The sequence below is a fragment of the Odocoileus virginianus genome, chromosome 10 (assembly GCF_023699985.2).
Source record: "Odocoileus virginianus isolate 20LAN1187 ecotype Illinois chromosome 10, Ovbor_1.2, whole genome shotgun sequence".
NCBI lineage: Eukaryota > Metazoa > Chordata > Mammalia > Artiodactyla > Cervidae > Odocoileus > Odocoileus virginianus.
In genome coordinates, this window is record NC_069683.1 from 58,944,774 (window position 1) to 58,967,954 (window position 23,181).

Genomic DNA, 23,181 nt, shown 5'->3' on the forward strand with positions numbered 1-23,181 from the left:
TACTCACATCACAAATGAAAAAGTAGTTTAACAGTAAATAAGCATAAACTACGGTATCTTTAAAACTGAGAAAATAATACTGTTTTATTAGTAGATTCTGAAAAGTCTGAAACTAAACAGTTCTAATAAAAATTTTAAGCAAAACAGGGATATAAAGAAACCACTCAAATATAATAAATGTTACTATTCAAAAATCAGAAGAACATTCCAAATAAAACCAGAAATGGGCAAATAAGCTTGTTACCACAAGTGTTCTTCAATATCATCTTAGAGATTCTAGCAGACGCTATGAGATATAAGAAACAAAATAATCTGGTTTTGCTAACAAAGAATGTACACTTAGAAAAAACCTAGAAAGTCTTAATTTCAATGCTCTTTCTTGCATTTTTGTCCAAAAATACACAATAGAATTTTATAAGAAAAAACACCTACTAGAACTAAGTAAACACTGTAAGTAACTGAATACAAAATAAATAATCAATAGCTTTTTTTATATTAGCAGTAAAGACCAAGAAGTAGAAATGTGGAAACAGCCTATTCAAAGTAGCAATGAAAGCTGTAGAAATCAGCTTTTCTCCAGACCCTCTCAAGCAACTATTCTTTACAGATTTTCTTGATGATGACCATTCTGAGAGGTGCAGTAGTTTTGACTTGAATTTCTCTAATAATTACTGATGTCAAGCATCTTTGCATGTGTGTATTGGCTATCTGTTTGTATTCTTTGGAGAGTTGCCACTTTAGGTCTTCAAACCATTTTTGGATTGGGATGTTTGGTTTTTGATATTGAGTTCCATGTTGTTCAGACACTCAGTCATGTCTGACCCTTTGCGACTCCATGGACTGCAGCACACCAGTCTTCCCTGTCCTTCACCATCTCCTGAGTTTGCTCAGACTCATGTCCATGGAGTCAGTGATGCCATCCAACATCTGTCTCCTTCTCCTCCTGCCTTCAATCATTTTCGGAATCAGGGTCTTTTCCAGTGAGTCAACATTTTGCATCAGGTGGCCAAAGTATTGGAGCTTCAGCTTCAGCATCAATCCTTCCAATGAATATTCAGGACTAATTTCCTTTATGGTTAACTGGTTTGATCTTCTTGCAGTCCAAGGGACACTTAAGAGGCTTCTCCAACACCACAGTTCAAAAGCATCAATACTTTCGCACTCAGCTTTCTTATGGTCCAACTCTCAAGTCCATACATGACTACTGAAAACACCATATCTTTAATATAGAGCTTTTTTGGTAACACAATGTCTCTGCTTTTTAATATGCTACCCAGGCTTGTCATAGCTTTTCTTCAAAGGAGCAAGGGTCTTTTAATTTCAGAGCTGCAGTCACCATCTGCAGTGATTTTGGACATACTCCTTTCCAAATTTTGAACCACTCCGTTGTTCCATGTGAACGAGCAAGAGAGTTCCAAAAAAAAAAAATCTCTGCTTTATTGACTATTCCAAAGCCTTTGGCTGTGTAGATCACAACAAACTGTGGAAAATTCTTAAAGAGATGAGAATACCAGACCACTTTACCTGCCTCCTGAGAAATATGTATGCAGGTCAAGAAGCAACAGTTAGAAATGGACATGGAACAACAGACTGGTTCCAAATTGGGAAAGGAGTATGTCAGGGCTGTATATTGTCACCCTGCTTATTTAACTTCCATGCAGAGTACATTATGCAAAATGCCAAGCTGGAAGAAGCACAAGCTGGAATTAAGATTGCCTGGAGAAATATCAATAACCTCAGATATGCAGATGACACCACCCTTACAGCAGAAAGTGAAAAAGAACTGAAGAGCCTCTTGATGAAAGTGAAGAGTGAAAAAGTTGGCTTAAAAGTCAACATTTAGAAAACTAAGATCATGGCATCCAGTCCCATCAGTTCATGGCAAATAGATGGGAAACAATGGAAACAGTGACAGACTTTATTCTTTGGGGCTCCAAAATCACTGCAGTTGGTGACTGCAGCCATGAAATTCAAAGACGCTTGCTCCTTGGAAGAAAAGCTATGACCAACCAAGACAGCATGTTAAAAAGCAGAGACATTACTTTACCAACAAAGGTCCATCTAGTCAAAGCTATGGTTTTTCCAGTAGTCAGGTATGGATGTAACAGTTGGACTATAAAGAAAGCTGAGCACCAAAAAATTGATGCTTTTGAACCATGGTGTTGGAGAAGACTCTTGAGAGTCCCTTGGACTGCAAGGAGATCAAGCCAGTCAATCCTGAGGAGATCAGTCCTAGGTGTTCATTGGAAGGACTGATGCTGAAGCTGAAACTCCAATACTTTGGCCACCTGATGGGAAGAACTGACTCATTGGAAAAGACTCTGTTGCTGGGAAAAATGAAGGCAGGAGGAGAAGGGGACAACAGAGGATGAGATGGTTGGATGGCATCACTGACTCAATGGACATGAGTTTGAGTAAGCTCCGGGAGTTGATGATGGACAGGGAAGCCTGGCATGCTGCAGTCCATAACGTCGCAAAGAGTTGGACATGACTGAGTGAACTGAACTGAACTGATCTTGCAAATACTTACACCCAAATTCCTCCAGAAAACTTTCTTTGACACTCATAAGCTGAGATGGATGCCTCCAATTCTTCGATTTCCAGAGCACTTCCTAATATTTATCACACAACAGCTAGCAGGTCCACACCCTCAACCAGAGAATCTCTTTGAAAATAAACATTATGTCCTTTTGACTATTCATTAATTTATTAGAAAAAACTTATAACCCCTGCTCTGTATCAGTCTCAGTGAGCACTGAAGAAACGATGGTGTTCAGAATAGATGTGGATCTTACCCTTACTGAGCTATGTGAAAGATAGTATATCCCAGTAATTGTACACATAATCCAACAACTGTACGTAGAAATCACATTATGATAAGTGTTATGATGATAAGGTACAGAATGCTATGAGAGCATATAACTGGGACCTAATATAATCACTGGGTCAAAGAAAACATCCTTTAAAAGGGGACACACCTGAAAGATACATAAAAGTCAACACGGCAGCCAAGGAGGAGGAAAGAAAAGCCATTCCAGACCAAAGGAGCATGTACACAGGCATCTTGGAAGAGAAACTAAGATGACACTTTTGAGAAACTAAACAAAGACCACAAGATGGTCATAATCCCTGGCGCAGCACCTGTTTCTAGTAACTTTTTTGAATGAATAGATGAACGCATCAGTCAGTTAAACAAATAAACAAATATGGCTGTGTGTGACTGACCACATCTCTCTATATAATACATACATATCACATAAGATATATATTATGTAATGTCTGTAATGAATATAGCTGCTTGTATGGGTGCATGGGCATACATATAGTTTTTCATTGCTATTTTTCATGGCCTCCAATGTTCACTGGCAGGTGTTTTTACAGAAGTGTGGGCAAGTTATACTAAAGGACTAATTTAATAGGTGTGAATGCTTGTCATTTGACAAATTCTTGTCCCTTTGCCAAACAGCCACACGTGAGAACGAAGAAATGGACAGACTCGGGGCAGCACACCTACAATCATGTGGCCTTATCAGGGCTCTCTGCTATGCTTGCCATCAGAAGCTGCCCACCTGTCAGCACACTTCACAGTGTTCCTTCCTTAGCATCCCGGTATGTTGCTGTGAGCCCCACAGCAGTGTGGTACAGAGTCAGAGAATGCACAAAGATGAGCTAATTAAAAGGAGCTACAGAAGCATCTGCCTCAGGCTTGTACCCACACCTGGTCCCTGCTTCTGAAATGCACCAGCCACACTGTGAAAATATGGCAATGTCTCATAGGCTTTCAGATCTCCCCCAGACATGTACTCTTGGCATTTCTCGTGCCTGCACTTTTCACCAGTCTTTTACTTGGGGGCTAAGAATTTAAGGAAGAGAATTATCATGCAAATGCATGGATTATGATTTCTGCTAATGATAACTGGCCCAGTTCAAACTGGAGGACAGAATGCATGACTGTGTGCTAAGATGCTCAGTCGTCTTAGACTCTTTGTGGCCCCATGGTCTAACCCACCAGGCTCCTCTGTCCATGGAACTCTCTAGGAGAGAATACTGGAATGGGTAGCCATTGCCTTCTCAAGGAGATCTTCCCAACCCAAGGATCAAACTCAGGTCTCCTGCATTACAGGTGGATTCTTTACCACTGAGTCACCAGGAAAGCCCAGAAGAGCATAATTTTCACAAGGATGTATCCTAAGAGGGCTTACTCAGAGCTGTTCATCACTGTTAATGACTTTTTACTAGGCTTTTTACAAACACTAAATTGTGATTCACCCTCCTCAACTGCTCCAACAGTCTTAGGAGCTATGCCTCTATTCAGTTTGTGCAGAGAGAATTAACTTTTTTTTTTTGAGGATTAACTTTTGGAATAAAAGTTGTGTTGTTGAAAATAAATAAAATTAACAAAAGCCTGAATTTTTTACAATTTCAGAGTGTTTTTCAGTATCACATTTGATTTATTTACCCTGTTCCATTCACATTTTTCATTCCTAATTTCCTTTTGACCACATACATATAAGATGTTATGCTGGGTATGAAAGTAATTTAAGGCTGTGAGAAAAGTATCAATGACATACGTAGGGACTGAACCCATAACCATTGCCTCTTTTGCCTCATAGGGGAGGCCACCCCAGGAATGGCTGAAACTGGCCAAAGCTGCAGCTGTTCATATGTGTTACTATCTTAGAGTGAGTCTGACAGGAACACTGAGCTATGTTTGTCATACCACACCTGAAGATATCCCACAAATAGAGCACAGAAGAAAGCCTGAGACACTCAATAATTAATAAAATGGTAATCTTTTAAAATTGGGAGATAAGGAGACAACATACACCTGAGTTCCTCTAATACTGTAGTGGAAACTACAATATTTTTCACTTAATGGCTTATTTGACAAAAAGTTATGTTCTTAGGAATTCTCTCACTTTTTTTTTTTTTTGGCCACACTGCCTAACATGCAACCAGAGGTCACCCTGAGCCCTGCTGCAGGGGGGGTGCAGGGTCCTAATTACTGGATCACCTACTTCAGTTTTGTAACACTGCTGTGTTCATTTTTCTGTGTCCTCTCCCAATTATTTTATGTACTCAAACATTTATTCCCTGGAGAAGTGAATGGCAACCCACTCCAGTATTCTTGCCTGAAGAATCCCATGGACAGAGGAGAGCCTGGTGGGCTACAGTCCATGGGTCGCAAAGAGTCGGACACGACTGAGTGACTTTCACTCACTCACTCACTCATACATATATTACAGTGGAATTCATAATATAATAATGTACATGAAACATTTGTGTGTTTTTTTCCTTTTGTGTCATATTTCATCTGTAGTAGATGCTGGGAGCATATGAAGCTATCAGCTCTAGGCTGAGTCTTGAGTCTGGCAACTGCTTTCAACTGAAGAGAACTGCCTGGCCCAATGTCCATCCTTTCCTCAGGTCAGCATGAATCCAGAAGTTAGTTTGGGAGGTGGCAAGCTGTAATACAAAGGCAAGACATCCTTGCCTCAGTGGTGGACAATTCTGAAGATTAGCTGAGACATTTGTTGTGATTGTGTCTTTGCAAAGCAGTTTAACTTCCCTCTCCCCCATTCTACTTTCTTCACAGGGAAATAGTCATAAAACTGCTAAGCTGCAAAGACATGCTTTCTTGCATTAAAAAAGATGACTAAAGGGTAGCATTATGAGCCATAAAGGACTATTCTCAGGTATTGAAACCTACTTTGGTTTGTCTTGTTGGGTCATTGATCCTGAGAGCACTATCCAATAGCCTTTCTGAGCATAGGTCTCCATCACAGAGCCTGTTTACTAGGGAAACAGACCTCTGATAACATTATAAACATTTTCCTATGCTGAAGAATAATCTTGCCACACAGTTCTCAATGAAACAGTTGTTTAATTTTCTTATAAGCCATTTATCTTATTTTAATTGACCATTTCCTTAATGCTTGATGGTTAGTTGTTGCCAATATTTTGTCAGAATAAATAGCATTAACTGAAGAGGATCAAGACATTTTTGATGTTCACTATCTCGGACAGCAAGATCAAACCAGTCAATCCTAAAGGAAATCAACCCTGAATATTCACTGGAAGGACTGATGCTGAAGCTGAAGCTCCAACACTTTAGCCACCTGATGCTAAGAGCCAACTCACTCGAAAAGACCCTGATGCTGGGAAAGATTGAAAACAAACGGAGATTGGGGCAACAGAGGATGAGATAGGTGGATGGCATCATCGACTCAATGGACATGAGTTTGAGCAAACTCCAGGAGATTGTGAAGGACAGGGAAGCCTGGCATGCTACAGTCCATGGGGTCACAAAGAGTCAGACATGACTTAGTGACTGAATAACAGCTTGTTATTTTAAACTATTTCTTTAAAAAGTCAAGTGGGGGCCATTATTAAGATAATGATAAAAAGGTTTTCTATTGATATGAAAAGTGAAGTAAACTAAAGTGAAAATCGCTCAGACATGTATGACTCTTTGAGACCCCATGGACTATACAGTTCATGGAATTCTCCAGGCCAGAATACTGGAGTGGGTAGCCTTTCCCCTTCTCGAGGGGATCTTCCCAACCCAGGGATCAAAACCAGGTCTTTGGCATTACAGGTGGATTCTTTACCAGCTGAGACACAAGGGAAGCCCATTGATATTCCAGAATTTATAAATCACAGCATTCCAAACATAAATCCAATAGAAAGATAAACCACCAGAATTCTAAGGAACTCAGACATATTATTTTATATATATTGTGTCTTTTATCTAAGACTCAGAATAGGATGCTTGAAAAGCCCAAAGAGAAAGAGTGAATAGAATGGTCTATAATCAACTTCTGCGGCTAACTCTCCTGTAAACTTGGCCGAAGAAATCAGAATCTACACAGTACTAGCACCCAGTATATAGTAAATATTTGTTGAATACAAGTATGTATGAATGAAAAATAAATATTCAGGTTGCTTTAAATTTTAGTTTAAATTCAGGGAAGCTCATTAATGTAAAAATGTAGAAAATGTAGGTAATGTAGAAAATATGGACTACATACTGAGAAGCACTTAGCTTTAAGGTCTTAAATTGTTTTCATTCACAAGCAAAACTGATGGTTGTGGTAGCAGTAATAATACATGTGGGTATGTAGAAGACAGTAGAGGGACTAAGATGGAAGAATTAAAGAGGAATAAAATAAAGTTGTAACTAATAAAAGCACGCAGAGTCAACCAAGAAAACAGTAAGTAAAGTTTATTATTGCACCAGGACATATGTCACAAACTCATGGAGAGAAATCTCACAGACTAGAAGATATTAATGAATATTCAAATTTTAAACTTGGGGTAGATGAGGAATGAGGGTCTGGCATATCTAGTGAGATGCACTGGTAGTACCAGAGACACAACACAAGATTTATCCCCTTTCTCTCTTAAAATGCCTCAACAAGAATCATTTCTCAAACCAAGCTGTCTCTTCGATGACTCATGGGCACATCTTGCTCTTTGCAACATGTGTCCTGTCACTCACAGCGCCTCTCCTGGGATCCTCAAAAGAGAGCCACCTCCACTGCACAGGCTTAAACAAGGGGACAAAGAGGAGAGGAATCCACTTCTCATGAAGGAGAAGGAGAAAACAGTACATCTTCTAGGAGGCTGGCAATAGGAAACACACAAGCAGGAGAAAGTAAACTGTACCAAAGGCTTTTAGTTTATTCTAACAGAGCTATTAACAGCTAATCCTAGAGCCTTACCTAGAAGAGATACAAAACAAAAATGTCTGAATTCGGGTCTTTTCTTTTTCCCACAAACTTCTGTCACTTCTCCAACCCTCTTTAAGTCCTAAAGAAACCAAAAGGTTATATAGGAGATCTTTTATAATATCTCAAAGCAGACAAAAATAGCATTAGCCAAAAGGACAACCACATTCAGCACTTGACAGGAAAAATACACTACAAAGCAATAAGATATTGAATTCACATACAGTGAAAAATGCCCTATTCTCTTCAAAGCACTTCTCTACTACACTGCATAAGAGAGTCATACTTAAACATCAAAACACATGCTGACTTTTCTCAGTCCATTCCCACACCTTGCCAGAATATTTCTGCTATTTCCTTTCTAACTTCCAGAAGAATATCAAAGGTCAATATAGTCTGTCCAACTAACAGTGAAATGATTGGCCAGGTGGGCTAGAAGGAAAATAGATATTTGAGATTTTTTTAGCCTTGTGACCATGTGAACATTGCTCTAAGTGCAAATCTCATGAAGTAGGCAGTCTTCTTTTTAGACAATGAGCCAAATGTGAATTCTACTGTCTGCAAAATCTATACTACAGTAAAACTTACTACAAACATCTCTGTTTCAGAAATCAGAACTAACCAAAGACTATATAAATGAGCCAAAAATGAAGACACACGAAGCCAAGTTCCCATGTGGTAATACCAAGATTTGCTCTATCTCACAAATCCCTCCTATTTGCCTAACATTTACACTAAGGTGAAAGCAGGGACATTGGTTTGTGAATGGTACTGCTACTCGGATGTTTGTCTCCCATTAGCAATTAGATTCATCCCATCATTTAATTAAAACTTTAGTCCCCCCAAAAATCAAGATCGTGATTCATAGCAGCATGAAAGCATAAATTTGAGTGTAGTGCTTGAGGGGAGGGGGAAGAAAGTTAAGGGGACATTAGACATAAGTAAGACCTGAGATGATATCCATCTGCCTCATATGTTTGCTTAAGCTCATAATAAGTTTGAAATTTGAGTATAATTCACTTAAATCCTAATTAAAGTTTTAAAGAATTAAATATGTTTATGTATCTAAAATAAAACCATTTTATAAAATACTTTGTCTATTACAACAAGAAAAGAAATGAATATATAGTATATGCTGGATGCTCTGACCTGATATTACTTCTAAAATATGAGCTGGGGTAATGATTTTAACCATATACAGCTATAGTCATTGGGCTTTCCATCATCTCCTAAATAGTTTGCTTTTAACTTCTATTAGCTCAATTTAAAAAAACTAAACAGTTACTTTAGTGTGATATCTTGCTTCAGATGAAGATTCTACTTAGCTAACTTTGTACAAACTACCATGTAGAGATGCAGAAAGCACTGTTGTTAAATATAGAAACACTTCTATAACACATTGCAATATTATCTAATGACTCATGACAGACTCATGAACAAATATATACCTTTGATATTTAAAATGTCAGGGAAGCAATAAAAAATCAGAATCTAAAGAAAAGATTATATCAATGAAGTCATAACATCACTGTTATGACAAAAATGTCATAATGTAATAGTAAGAGGATTATAAGAAGAAAGGAACAGGTCCTAGTATAGATGCCACTCACTGTAGTATCCAAAAATATGTAACTTGAGCAGTAGAAGTAATCAGTAGTTTTATCATTAAGTCAGGCATAAGGCCACAAAACTTGAGGAAAATAAAATCTATAGTTGGATATCAATTTGGACATTGATTACATATTAATAGAATTGATGCTTTCATAGATGACATTAGGAACAGCAAAATATACTCAAGTATAAAAACAGACTACAAAAGCTTGTAAACTCATTAATTTTTGTTATTTTAATTTCAGATTTTTTTTTAAATTGGGGTTACAACCAAGTAGAAATAGGTCCCTTTGGACCAGTGATCTATTTTAAGACTGGTCCCTTTGGACCAATGATCTATTTTAAGACTGGTCCCTTTGGATCATCCCAAGAGGGTCCCTTTGGACCAGTGATCTATTTTAAGCATAATTTTATTCATAGCTTTTAGAAATGTTTTATTTTGATCAATTTTAAATTTAGAGGAAAATTTCAAGATTAGTACAAGAGCTTTCATATTCTTTTACCAATATTTACTGATTTGTTAAAAATTTACCCCATTTGCTTTATTATACTCGCTCTCAAACATGTGAAGACACACAGCATTTGAGAGTAAGTAGCAGACATTATGCCCCTAATGCCACTAAATACTTCAAAGTGTGTTTTCTTAGAACAAGGATGTTCCCTTACATAAATTCGGTAAAATCACAAAGATGAATAAATTCAACATTGTTGTTGTTCAGTGGCTAAGACCTGTCCAATTCTTTGCAACCCCTGAACTGAAGCAGGCCAGGCTTCCCTGTCCTTTACTATCTCCCAGAGTTTGCCCAAGCTCATATCCATTTGAGAGAGCTTCTACTTAGGTAGGTTGATAAGGAGTCTGGGGCTCTCAAAGAGGAAAAGAGAGTAAGTGTTTTATTCTACATGTCAGAAGCTTTCTTTATTCCTTTTTTCTCTGTAATAAAACTTTTTAAATTCCATATATATGCATTAGTATACTATATTGGTCTTTATCTTTCTGGCTTACTTCACTCTGTATAATGGGCTCCAGTTTCATCCATCTCATTAGAACTGAGTCAAATGTATTCTTTTTAATGGCTGAGTAACAGGATCGGGGTGGGGAACACATGTAAATCCATGGCTGATTCATGTCAATGTATGGCAAAAACCACTACAATATTGTAAAGTAACTAGCCTCCAACTAATAAAAATAGATGAAAAAAAGAAAGAAAGAAAAAATAAATAAAACTAAAACTTTTGCCACACAAAGCTCTGAGTGACTGAAGCTGTGTCTTTGGTCCTGAAATGAGCTTCTCTCCTTCACAGATCATGAATCTAACACCATCTACCGTAAGTTATCGTCTTAGGTGATCATCTAGGATCTTCAAGACAAGGCAAGGACACTCGGAGCTCTAGCCTCTCTGCCTTCTCAGTATTCACATTTTCTGCTTTACTTCACCAGCTCCGTGGTGTGCCTGTGTGTGTGACTGATACAGGGCCTGAGGCATACAAAAACGAGTACAGAAATCTCTTTTTCCTCACTGGCCAGTCATCCACCACCTCTTTCGCTATCACAGGTACTGGTGCGGCAACACTCGGAAGAGACATCTTGGTTCTCTGTTGTTGTTTTTGTTGTCCATCCCTTCGTGACTCACCGCGTGTACTGCGGTCAGGACTATGCCCGGAAGATGGATGCTTCCCCTAGGGCTCTTAGCTTGGGAGATATTCCAGAAAACTACTCTGTTACACTCCGGGTGGCATCAGAGGAAAAAGGGCCAATCAAACAGAGGTCTTGATGGCAAGGAACTGGAAACCAACTTGGGATGCGTCAGGTCCACCGCTGCCCCGCCTCAAGGGCAGAATGAGGAGAGCTGCGGGGAGCGAGCAAAGCGCCTGCACGAGTAAGATCAGACTGAGTCTGACCAGCGGAAGAAAGCTTCAGTGGAAAGTCTGTCTCCACCTCCCCCATCCAGAACAGGGAGGAGGACACCCCAGTGGGACAAAACAAGGGTGCTGGATTTCACTTTTTTCTCTCTTATAGATGGGAGCTAGCAGTTCCAGAACCCTCTCTGAAATGTATTTTAAAAACTGGGATAAGTTTGATCCCCAGGGCTTAACCTTACTTGGGTATATCCTGGGACAGATGTTGTCCCCTGACTCAAAACCTTGAGTTTTGGGGGAAAGCTGTTGCCTATGGAGATGAGTGACTTGGTAACAAATCAACAAAAAAGAGGGAAGATGAGATAGGCGCCCGCTCCTACTGGGAATCAGGCCATCCCCACAACAGAGCCAGACTGGGACTATAACAGGGCAAAAGGAAGGTGGGATCAGAGCCATTTTGCCACATGTATTCTTGAAAGACTCAAGCAGATGCATGCTAAGACTTTAAACTATGCTATGTTGGCTGACATAGAACAGGGAGAGAAGGAAGTTCCTGGTAAATTCCTGGATGGAGTACAAGAAGCCCTTTGCAGATTCACCAAGATTGATTCCCTAAAGTACAGAGGGAAGAGTGATCTTAAAAGATAGATTTCTCACTCAGATATTCTCTGTAAGCTACTAAAATAGGCTTATGGACCAAATCAGTCTTTAGAAAAGCTTTTACAACTGGTTCAGACAGTTTATTATGGCATAATATAGGAAGAAAAGAAAAAACAAAAAAGACTAGGGAAAGACTGAAGCCTTAGTGATGGCTGTCAGAAATATTTCAGATGGCTCTGAAATAGCCTGGAGAGAAACACCAGAGGGGTGCAGGTAAAAAAGGGATGGGCTTGTTATTAAGGAGGAGCATCTCAAGTAGGATTGCCCTTAGGTGTCTAAGCCACCCCTGGCTCCATGTCTGGTCTGCAAAGGACCACAATGAAGAAGAGACTACCCTCAGAGGCATAGGCCCCAGGGGTCATACTCTCAAGACAATCAGGACTGAAGGTATCCAGTGGTCTCCATGCAAGCTCCCATCCTAATCACACCTGAGGAAACCTGGTTATTAATAACTGGGGGGCCAAACAGTCGATTTCCTTTTAGACACTCAGGCAATATGCTCTGTGCTGACTAAAGCCCCTGGCCCACTTTCTCCCCAATCCAATTCCATAATGCAACTGTCTGGATGAGCCAAATTGTATTATCTAATTGTCCTCTACGCTAAAACTGGGACTCTGTGCTGTTTTCACATGAGTTTCTGATCATGCCAGAGTCTCCCTCATCCCTTTTGAAGAGGGGTATACTGAGCAAGGTCCATGCCTCTGTTTTCATGAATATGAAGCCCTCTTCTTCTCTCCCATTAATCAAACAAATGTAAATCCTCGAGTGTGGGCTGATGGAAAAACTGTGGTCAAGCAAAAATGCTGTTCCTGTCATTATCAAGCTCAAAGACCCTCACCCACTCCACATCAAAAGCAGTATCCACTAACACTGAAGTTAAAACACATCATTAAACATTTAAAGGAACAAGAGCTATTAATTCTCTGTAACAGTCCACACAACACTCCTATTTGGGGAGTAAAAAAAGTCAAATGATAAACGGAGACTGGTTCAAGATTTATGAATAATAAATGAGGCTGTGATTCCTTTACACTCTGTGGTGCCTAATCATTATACTTTATTGTCTAAAATTCCTGAACTAGCCAAATATTTTCCCCCTACCTATGACTTTAAGACAATTGAGAGAATTTTTCAGCTACAGGCTATTGCCACATTTGGATTCCAAGTTACCCGGAATTCGCCCAGCCTTTATATAAACTTGTAAGTGAAACTCAATAGGCCCAAACCAACAAGCTAGTTTGGTCTCCAGAGACTCAAAAGGTTTTTAAGACTCTTCAAACTGTTCTGCAGGCTCCTGCTTTAAGCCTGCCCACAAGGTCAGAGTTTAATGTTTGTTACTGAAAGGAAAGACACGGCCTTGAGAGTGAGGACACAACCCCAAGGACCTCATCGAAAACCTGTAGCTTATCAAACCAAAGAATTAAAAAGTTATGAAAAAAAGAGGGGCAAAGATTACTGATAAAGGATGGCTATAGTCCAAGGATGGATGACAGGTGATTCCTGAAAATGCTCAATGGAAAATTCCTAAAGGTCACATCAGAGTTTTCACTTAGGTATTGAGAATACTTACCAGATGGCTTCTCCCTTATTTGAAGGAAAAAACGTAATAAAACCTTAAAGAACATTATCAAGAGATGTGAGGTTTGTCAGAAAAACAACCCAAAGACTGAAAAGCTAGCGAAACCTGAGTTACAACAAAGTGGAAAATATCTTGGAGAGGACTGGGAAATTGATTTTACTCATATGCCAAAAGCAAATAGATTTTCTTGCTTACAGGTTTGGGTAGACACCTTTACTGGATGGATTGGGGCTTTTTCCTGTCGTACTGAACAGGCTAAGGAGGTTATAAGGGTTTTAATCCATGAAATTATTCCCAGGTTTGGGCTTCAGTGGAGCCTCCAGAGTGACAATGGCTCCGCCTTTAAACTTGCTGTAACTCAAGGGGCGCCAAAAGCTCCAGGAACACAATATCACTCACAGTATTCCTGGAGACCCCAATCTTCAGGAAAGGTTCCAAACACTAATGACATTAAGAGACCTCTGTGCAAGCTAACACAGGAAACATAAGAGAGTTGGCTAAAAGTCTTACCCATAGCTTTAAGGAGGGCTCAGACTGCCCCTAAAAGGAAGGGACTGTCTCCTTTTGAATGTCCCTATGGCAGACTGTTTTTGCACAGATATTGTCATAGATCCTAAAGCCTTAAAATTAACTATGTGACTCAACTTTCAGCTTTTCAACAGACATTACAGGAACTCTGGGAGCTGACTCCTGACCCAGCCTCTGAGCCAAACAAGCCACTGTTTGAACCAGGAACCGAGGACCTGATAAAGACTTTGGGATCTGGGAGGCAATCTCTCTAACCCCTCTGGGAAGGCCCTTACCAAGTTATCCTTTCTTCTCCACAGCTATCAAGGTGCCAGGAACTGACTCTGGTGCACCACACTTGAATTAAAAGGTGACACCCTGACAGAGACTAAGTAATGTCATTTTTATGTCTCTATTCTCTATGCTTTTTTACTTTTTACTTTTCAGGTGGGCCTGATAACCTATGTGGACTTGCTTCTGCTGACTCCTAAAAAGAAATCCGGTGTCTGACCTTTGACCCTCAAGAAAATGCCCTCCTGTCCGGGGCTTGTTTCTAGCTGCATTCGACAACTGGTCCAATTGCTGGGTCTGCGAACTGCTCCCCTTCAAACGTTGAAGGCCTCCCATGGTGGGTGTCACCACTTCAGGGAAAGGACTTCATCCAAGTCTTCCACTACCTTTGCCAACAACATCACATGTGATGCTTCTTGATCTGATGACAACTAAGAATCCAAAAATAGACCGGTGTAACAGGTTGTACCTTAACTATGGACATAATGTGACATTTAATTGTAATTATGTTTTTTCTTTTTGCCTTTTTCCCCTACATCTGTAAATGTGTAGCTGGTTTTGTTTCAGCCCTCCTAAGGCTTTTAAGTTACACATGGTTGTTCAAGTTCCTAGGGGTGCCACAGCCTCCTCCAACAATTACTTGGGGCCCCGGCTCAGAGACCCTCAATGTGAGAGTAAGGAGAGTATGCTGCCTCAACAATTTAGGAAGCTCACCTGGCCAGCAGGAAGCAGCTACATAAGGAGAGTGCTGCCTCTTTCCCTGGGAGTCATATTCTCCTAAAAAAACAAAAAACAAAAAAACGGGGAGTAAGAGAGCTAATTCTTAGGAAGGTTGATAAGGAGTCTGGGGCCCTCACAGAAGATAAAGGGGGCTGGGGCCCTCAAGGAGGAGAAACAGACAAACTTTTTTTTTTTTTTAATCTTCCTTTGTCATAGTCATATAAGAATTTTTTGTTTTTTCTCTTGAGCTCTGAGTTTCCTGACAGAGGAAAAAATTCTCACAACAGAAGAATACTGAATCTCAAATTTTCTCAGTTAATGTGGAGGTGGGGCTCCCAGTTCTCTTGGATGACTGTCTTCCAGTGGCCACATACAAGCATCATTTCATTCTCTCCACTAAGTATACAAGCTCTATTCCATCTGTCATGCGGCCTTTCCATGATCTTCTAAACTGACAGTGCTAGAAGGGCAGAGATCATGTCTGTCTTCAGACAGTCAGTTCAGTCTCTCAGTTGTGTCTGACACTTTGTGACCCCACAGACTGCAGCACGCCAGGCCTCCCTGTCCATCACCAACTCCTGAAGCTTACTCAAACTTATGTCCATCAAGTCTTTGATGCCATCCAACCATCTCATCCTTTGGCGTCCCCTTCTCCTCCTGACTTCAATCTTTCGCAGCATCAGGGTCTTTGCTAGTGAGTCAGTTCTTCGCATCAGGTGGCCAAAGTACTGGAGCTTCACTTTCAGCATCAGTCCTACCAATGAACACCCAGGACTGATCTCCCATAGGATGGATTAGTTGGATCTCCTTGGAAGTCCAAGGGACTCTCAAGAGTCTTCTCCAACACCACAGTTTAAAAGCATCAATTCTTTGGCACTCAGCTCTCTTTATACTCCAACTCTTAAATCCATACCTGACTACTGGAAAACCATGGCTTTGACTAGATGGATCTTTCTTGGCAAAGTAATGTCTCTGTTTTTGAATATGCTGTCTAAAATGATCATAGCTTTCCTTCCAAGGAGCAAGCATCTTTTAATTTCAAGGCTGCAGTCACAATCTGCAGTGATTTAGGAGCCCCCAAAAATAAACTCTGACACTTTTTCCATTGTTTCCCAATCTATTTGCCATGAAGTGATGGGGCCAGGTGCCATGATCTTAGTTTTCCGAATAGTGACTTTTAAGCCAACTTTTTCACTCTCCTCTTTCACTTGTGCCAAGAAGCTCTTTAGTACTTCTTCACTTTCTGCCATAAGGGTAGTGTCATCTGCATATCTGAGGCTATAGATATTTCTCCTGGCAATCTTGATTCCAGTTTGTGCTTCATCTAGTCGGGCATTTCGCATGATGTACTCTGCACAGAAGTTAAATAAGCAGGGTGACAATATGCAGCCTTGACGTACTCCTTTCCTGGCTTGGAACCAATCTGTTGCTCCATGTCCAGTGCTAACTGTTGCTTCTTGACCTGCACACAGATTTCTCAGGAAGCAGGTCAGGTGGTCTGGTATTCCCATCTCTTTAAGAATTTTCCAGTTTGTTGTGATCCACACAGTCAAAGGCTTTAGCAGAGTCAATGAAGCAGAAGTAGATGTTTTTCTGGAACTCTCTTGCTTTTGATGATGATACAACAGGTGTTGGCAATCTGATCTCTGGTTCTTCTGCCTTTTCTAAACCCAGTTGAACATCTGGAAGTTCACAGTTCACATACTGTTGAAGTTTAGCTTGGAGAATTTTGAGCATTATTTTGCTAGCGAGTGAGATGAGTGCAATTGTGCAGTGTTTGAACATTCTTGGGCATTGCCTTTCTTTGGGATTGGAATGATAACTGACCTTTTCCAGCCCTGTGGCCACTGCTGAGTTTTCCAAATTTGCTGGCATATTGAGTGCAGCATTTCCACAGCATCATCTTTTATGATTTGAAATAGCTCAACTGTAATTCCATCACCTACATTAGCTTTGTTTGTAGTGATGCTTCCTAAGGCCCACTTGACTTTGCATTCCAGGATGTCTGGCTCTAAGTGAGTGATCATACCATCCTGGTTATCTGGGTCATGAAGATCTTTTTTACATAGTTCTTCTGTGTATTCTTGTCACCTCTTCTTAATATCTTCTGCTTCTGTTAGGTCCATACCATTTCTGTCCTTTATTGTGCCCCTCTTTGCATGAAATGTTCCATTGGTTTCTCTAATTTTCTTGAAGAGATCTCTAGTTTTTCCCATTCTATTGTTTTCCTCTATTTCTTTGCATTAATCACTGAGGAAGACTTTGTTATCTCTCCTTGCTACTCTTTGGAACTCTGCATTCAAATGGGTATATCTTTCCTTTTCCTCCTTTGCCTTTCACTTCTCTTCTTTTCTCAGCTATTTGTAAGGCCTCCTCAGACAGCCATGTTGCCTTTTTATATTTCTTTTTCTTGGGGATGGTCTTGCTCCCTGTCTCCTGTACAATGTTACCAACCTCCATCCATAGTTCTTCAGGCACTCTGTCTATCAGATCTCATCCCTTGAATCTATTTTGTCACTTCCACTATATAATTGTAAGGGATTTGATTTCAGTCATATCTGAGTGCTCTTGTGGTTTTGCTTACTTTCTTCAATTTAAGTCTGAATCTGGCAATAAGCAGTTCATGGTCTGAGCCATAATCAACTCCTGGTCTTGTTTTTGCTGACTGCAAGGAGCTTCTCCATCTTTGGCTGCAAAGAATATAATCAGTCTGATTTCTGTATTGACCATCTGGTGATGTCCATGTGTAGAGTCGTCTCTTGTGTTGTTGGGAGAGGGTGTCTGCTATGATCAGTGCCTTCTCTTGGCAAAACTCTGTTAGCCTTTGCCCTGCTTCATTTTGTACTCCAAGGCCAAATTTTCCTGTTACTCCAGGTATCTCTTGATTTCCTACTTTTGTGTTCCAGTTCCCCATAATGAAAAGGACATTGTTTTGGGGTGTTAGTTCTAGAATGTCTTGTAGGTCTTCATAGAACGATTCAACTTCAGCTTCTTCAGTATTACTGGTCAGGGCATAGACTTGGATTACTGTGATGTCGAATGGTTTGCCTTAGAAACGAACAGAGATCATTCTGTTGTTTTTGAGATTGCATCCAAGTACTGCATTTTGGGACTCTTTCATTGACTATGATGGCTACTCCATTTCTTCTAAGGTATTCTTGCCCATAGTAGTAGACATAATGGTCATCTGAGTTAAATTCACCCACTCCAGTTGATTTTAGTTTACTGATTCCTAAAATGTCGATGTACACTCTTGCCATCTCCTTTTAACCACTTCCAATTTGCCTTGATTCATGGACCTAACATTCCAGGTTCCTATGTAATATTGATCTTTACAGCATTGTTACTTCTATCACCAGTCACATCCACACTGGGTGTTGTTTTTGCTTTGGCTGTGTCTCTTCATTCTGTCTGGAGTTATTTCTCCACTGATCTCCAGTAGCATATTGGGCACCTACCGGCCTGGGGAGTTCATCTTTCAGTGTCCTATCTTTTTGCCTTTTCATACTGCTCGTGGTGTTCTCAAGGCAAGAATCCTGAAGTGGTTTGCTATTCCCTTCTCAAGTGGACCACATTCTGTTAGGACTCTCCACTGCGACCCGTATTTCTTGTGCAGCCCTACACAGCATGGGTCATAGTTTCATTGAGTTCCTCATAGACAAGGCTGTGGTCCATGTGATCAGTTTAGTCAGTTTTCTGTGATTGTGGTTTTCATTCTTGCCTGCCCTCTGATGGATAAGGATAAGAGGCTTATGGAACCTTCTTAATGGGAGAGACTGACTGAGGGGAAATGGTCTTGTTCTGATGAGTGGCTCAGCAAATCTTTAATCCAATTTTCTGTTGATGGGCAGGGCTGCATTCCCACCCTGTTGTTTGGCTGGAGGCCAGGCTGTGGTGGAGGTAGTGAGGATCACGGGGGCCTCCTCAAAAGTCCTGTGCACACACTGCCACGCTCCGTGCCTCTGATCCCGCAGCAGGCCAGCACCATCCCACGCCTCCGTCGGAGACTCCTGGACACTCACGGCAAGTCTGGGTCAGTCTCTTATGGAGTACCTGCTCCTTTCTCCTGGGTCCTGGTGCACACAAGGTTCTGTTTGTGCCCTCCCAGAGTCTGTTTCCCCAGTCCTGTGTAAGTTCTGGCGGCTCTGTGGGGGGTTAATGATGACCTCAGGTCTGCTGCACCCAGATCCCATGCCCCTGCAGCAGGCCACTGCCGAGCCATACCTCCTCAGGAAACGCCCAAACACAGTTCTGGCTCAGCCTCTGTGGGGTCTCTGGGTCCTGGTGCACACAACGTTCATTTGGGTCCTCTGTCAAATCTCTAAAACCAGCACAGTCTTGGGTACACAGAAGATGACATCTATGGAATGGTAAACTCCAGTTGGAACTTTATCCAGCTCAAAACACTATGACACAGCATCACTGGCTCCTCTAGAGTTTGTTCCTACTCAGACAATGGTGAAGAAACTAGAACTTTCACCAACCTCCTCCATGTTAGATAAACGATGTTTAAAAAGAAAAAGTCCATTCTTTCCAATAGTCTTCGAATCAACATAAATACTATAGTCATGTATAAATCCTATTAGAACTGTTTAAATGAATTAAAAATGATTATCATTAACATATTAATCATAAGCCCTTCTTCACTCTCTCTTACATTCCACTGCCTTATTTTTCTTCAGAGTGCATCACTCTGATGTAATCATTTGTGTTATTTGTGCGGTTATTTTTTTTGTTGTTATCTACCTCTCCACTTTCTGTTTTTCTCTCTGCTAGTCACAAGTACCTAGAAAAGTAACTGAAAAAGTAGATACTCAATAAATATTTGGGCCGATGGAGCAAAATACTTGAAAGTTGTTTCTTTAATAAGCAAAACATTCTCTATAACATTATATACACATATCACTGGATTAATAACATAAATCTTTTCCTGTAGTTAATAATAAATTTTCAGCTTAAGCCCTGGATATCATTTAGAACCTTAAACTGAGGAAATCTTATAGATTTGTGACAAGAAAGAGTCTCTTGATTACTAATTTTGCCATCTAAAAAATTTAAGCTTAAATATGGTATGAAAGCAAAAAAGTAATGACAAATTACAGGAAGCAAATTTTTAAATGCTTGGCAGATTTGCATTTTCCTTTTTATTAACATGAAGGACTGAGTTATGAATAATGAAAAAAGAAAGAGCATGAGAACAAACAAAAACAGAGATAAATGAAAAACAGTCCTAAATACTAGATGTGAATGAAGAGGTGTAAAGTGTCAAATCTTGTAGAAAGTACAAAGAAACAGGAAAAGCAGAACAAAAAGTAGAAAAATGATGGCAATCAGGTATTTTCAGTCAAAAATCTTCTGTGCATTAATTACTCAATAGATTAACTCACAAAAATTGAGATCATTTGTCACTGCTATGCTTGCTCTCTGGCTGAAATTCTTCTTGATCTCTCCTTTGAAAAAACCTAAAATGACTTTGCTTTATGAAAGCTCACAGACAAATAAAAACTTCCCTTTCCCACGGTAGCTGCAAACTCACTCTATGGCCCACTCTATTTCCTCATCTAGGCTAAATCTGCCCTCTAGTCATTAATAGGATTTCTGGTCTGAGTAGTGGTGGAGAGAAAAATGTTATTAAAGCCAGCATTCTACTAAAACCATGAGTGACCCAGTCTTTCTGATACTCATACTCAACAACCTTCCACACATTTGTGCAAAGTCAAAGACACAGAATGAAGAAACAAAAGGAATGACCCAGAACTAGTTTGCTCAATTTTCTCACTGGAGAAAATGAGGAAGAACAAAAAAAGATAAGTGTGTGGTACAGATAGTAACAGTCTAAGGCAGCAGTCCTCAACATTAAGGAAACTTTGCAAAGAGAGAAAGGGCCAGGGTAGGGAGAAAGCATGACTAGAGACAGGGGATCTAGCAGGACGTATTAGACCTACAGCCAGAAGACAAACGGCAGTGAATGGAAGCAGGGCTCCAGTTCCGGTTTAGAGTTCAGAAGCAAAATTAAAAGTTCTAAAGAGAAGTGAAAAGAACTGAATCATGTACAAAGAAATAACCCACTATCATAAATAAGACAGAGAGAAAAACTTAGATTCTAGAACCCCTAGTTTCAGAAAGTATAACTTGGTACCAAATTCTCTAAGAATTAAACTGAAGCTTACAAGGCATCCTTGCCAAAGAACAAGGTTAGTTTTTGAGTTCAGGTGTTGTTATGGATGCATGCAAGAACTATCAGGGGAGCTTTTTTTCTTCCAGTTTTCTTGAGATATAATTTGCAGAGAGCACTGCATAAGCTTAAGATGTACAGCATAACAGTGTTACTTACATACATCGTGAAATGGGTATCACTAAGTTCAATGAACATCCATCTCACAAAGATACAAAATTAAAGATAAAAGAAATTTTTCATTGTGATGAGAATTCTTTCATATCATATGAATATAACTAAAGCATTAGTGTTAATTATACTGATCCTGTTGTACATTATATCCCTAGTATTTATTTACCTCATAACTGGAAATTTGTATTTTTTGATCATCTTTCTCCAACTCACTCTCTCACAAACAGCCACTTCTGGCCTGATACACAAATATGAGCTTTTTTAAATTAAACTTTTTGTTTTGTACTGTAGTATAGCCAACTCAGAGTCCCTTGGACAGCAAGGAGATCAAACCAGTCATCTTAGGGGAAATCAACCCTGAGTACTCACTGGAAGGACTGATGCTGAAGCTGAAACTCCAGTACTTTGGTCACCTGATGTGGACAGCGGACTCATTGGAAAAGTGCCTGATGCTGGGAAAGATTGAGGGCGGAAGGAGAAGACAGCATCGGAGGATGAGATGACTGGATGGCATCACTGATGCAATGGACATGAACATGGGCAAACTTCAGGAGCTGGTGAGGGATAGAGAGGCCTGGTGTGCTGCAGTCCATGGGGTCGCAAAGAGTTGGACACATTTGGGGGACTGAACAACAAAGCAACAGAGCCAACTAACAATGTTGTGACAGTTTCAGGGGGACAGCAAAGAGAGTCAGCCTTACCAAATCTGATCTTTCATCCTTCGAGTTGCTGTTTGTTTTAGAAGTATAACTGACCTACAATACTATGCTAGTTCCCGTTATACAAGACACTGATTTGATATTTTTATACATATCAAATGATCACAATAATAAACTAGTTAAAATATGTCACCATATATAGGTATTATGTAGTTATTAACTATACTGCCCACACTGTATATTTCATACTTGTGACATGTCTATTTCATAACACGAAGTTTGTACCTCTAAATATCTCTCATTTATTTCTTTCCTCCCCACACCCTCTCTGACAAACGTCTCTTAGTTCTCTGAATCTACAACTCTGTTTTTATGTTATGCTTGTTTATTTTGCTTTTTATATGCCACATAAAAGTGATATCATACATTATTTGTCTTTCTCTGTTGTACTAATTTCACTTGGCAAAATAAATATAGGTTCATCCATGCTGATGGAAGTGGCAAGATTTCACTCTTCTTTAAATGGCTAGGGGATATTCCCCTGTGTGTGCATGTGTCTGTGAGTCTCACATTTTAATATATTCATTTATTGATGGATACTAAGATTGTTTCCACATCTTGACTATTGTAGAGAATACTTCAATAAAAATTTGTTCTTGTTCAGTAGCTATGTTGTGTCCTACTCTTTGTGACAACATGGATTCTAGTATGCCAGATTCCTCTCTTCTCCAACATCTCCCAGACTTTTCTCAAATTCATGTCAATTGAGGCAGTGATGCTATCTAACCATCTGATCCTCTGCCAACCCATTCTCCTTTTGCCTTCAATCCTTCCCAGCATAAAGTCATTTCCAATGAGTTGGCTCATCCCATCAGGTGGCCAAAGTTTTGAGCTTCACCTTCAGCATCAGTCCTTCCAATAAATGTTCAGGGTTAATTTCCTTTAGTATTGTTTGATCTCCTTGCAGTCCAAGGGACTCTAAGTCTTCTATTAGAAGCACCACTACTCTAAAGCATCAATTCTTCAGCTCAGCCTTCTCTATGGTTCAACTCTCACATTCATAAATAACCACTGGAAGAACCATAGCTTTAACTATGTGATGTTCAAAGTGATGTCTCTGCTTTTTAATACACTGTCTAGGTTTGTCATAGCTATCCTTCCAAAGAGAAAGTGTCTTTTAATTTCATGGCTGCAGTAACCATCCACAGTTATTTTGGA

The 23,181-nt window shown here is 40.0% G+C and overlaps 1 protein-coding gene across 2 annotated transcripts in view; it reads right to left on the bottom strand.

Moving 5' to 3' along the window:
* The window catches only part of GUCY1A2 (guanylate cyclase 1 soluble subunit alpha 2), a 405,388-nt gene that overhangs the window by 268,155 nt on the left and 114,052 nt on the right, over positions 1–23,181 (bottom strand). The gene's annotated exons all lie outside the window — the stretch shown is intronic.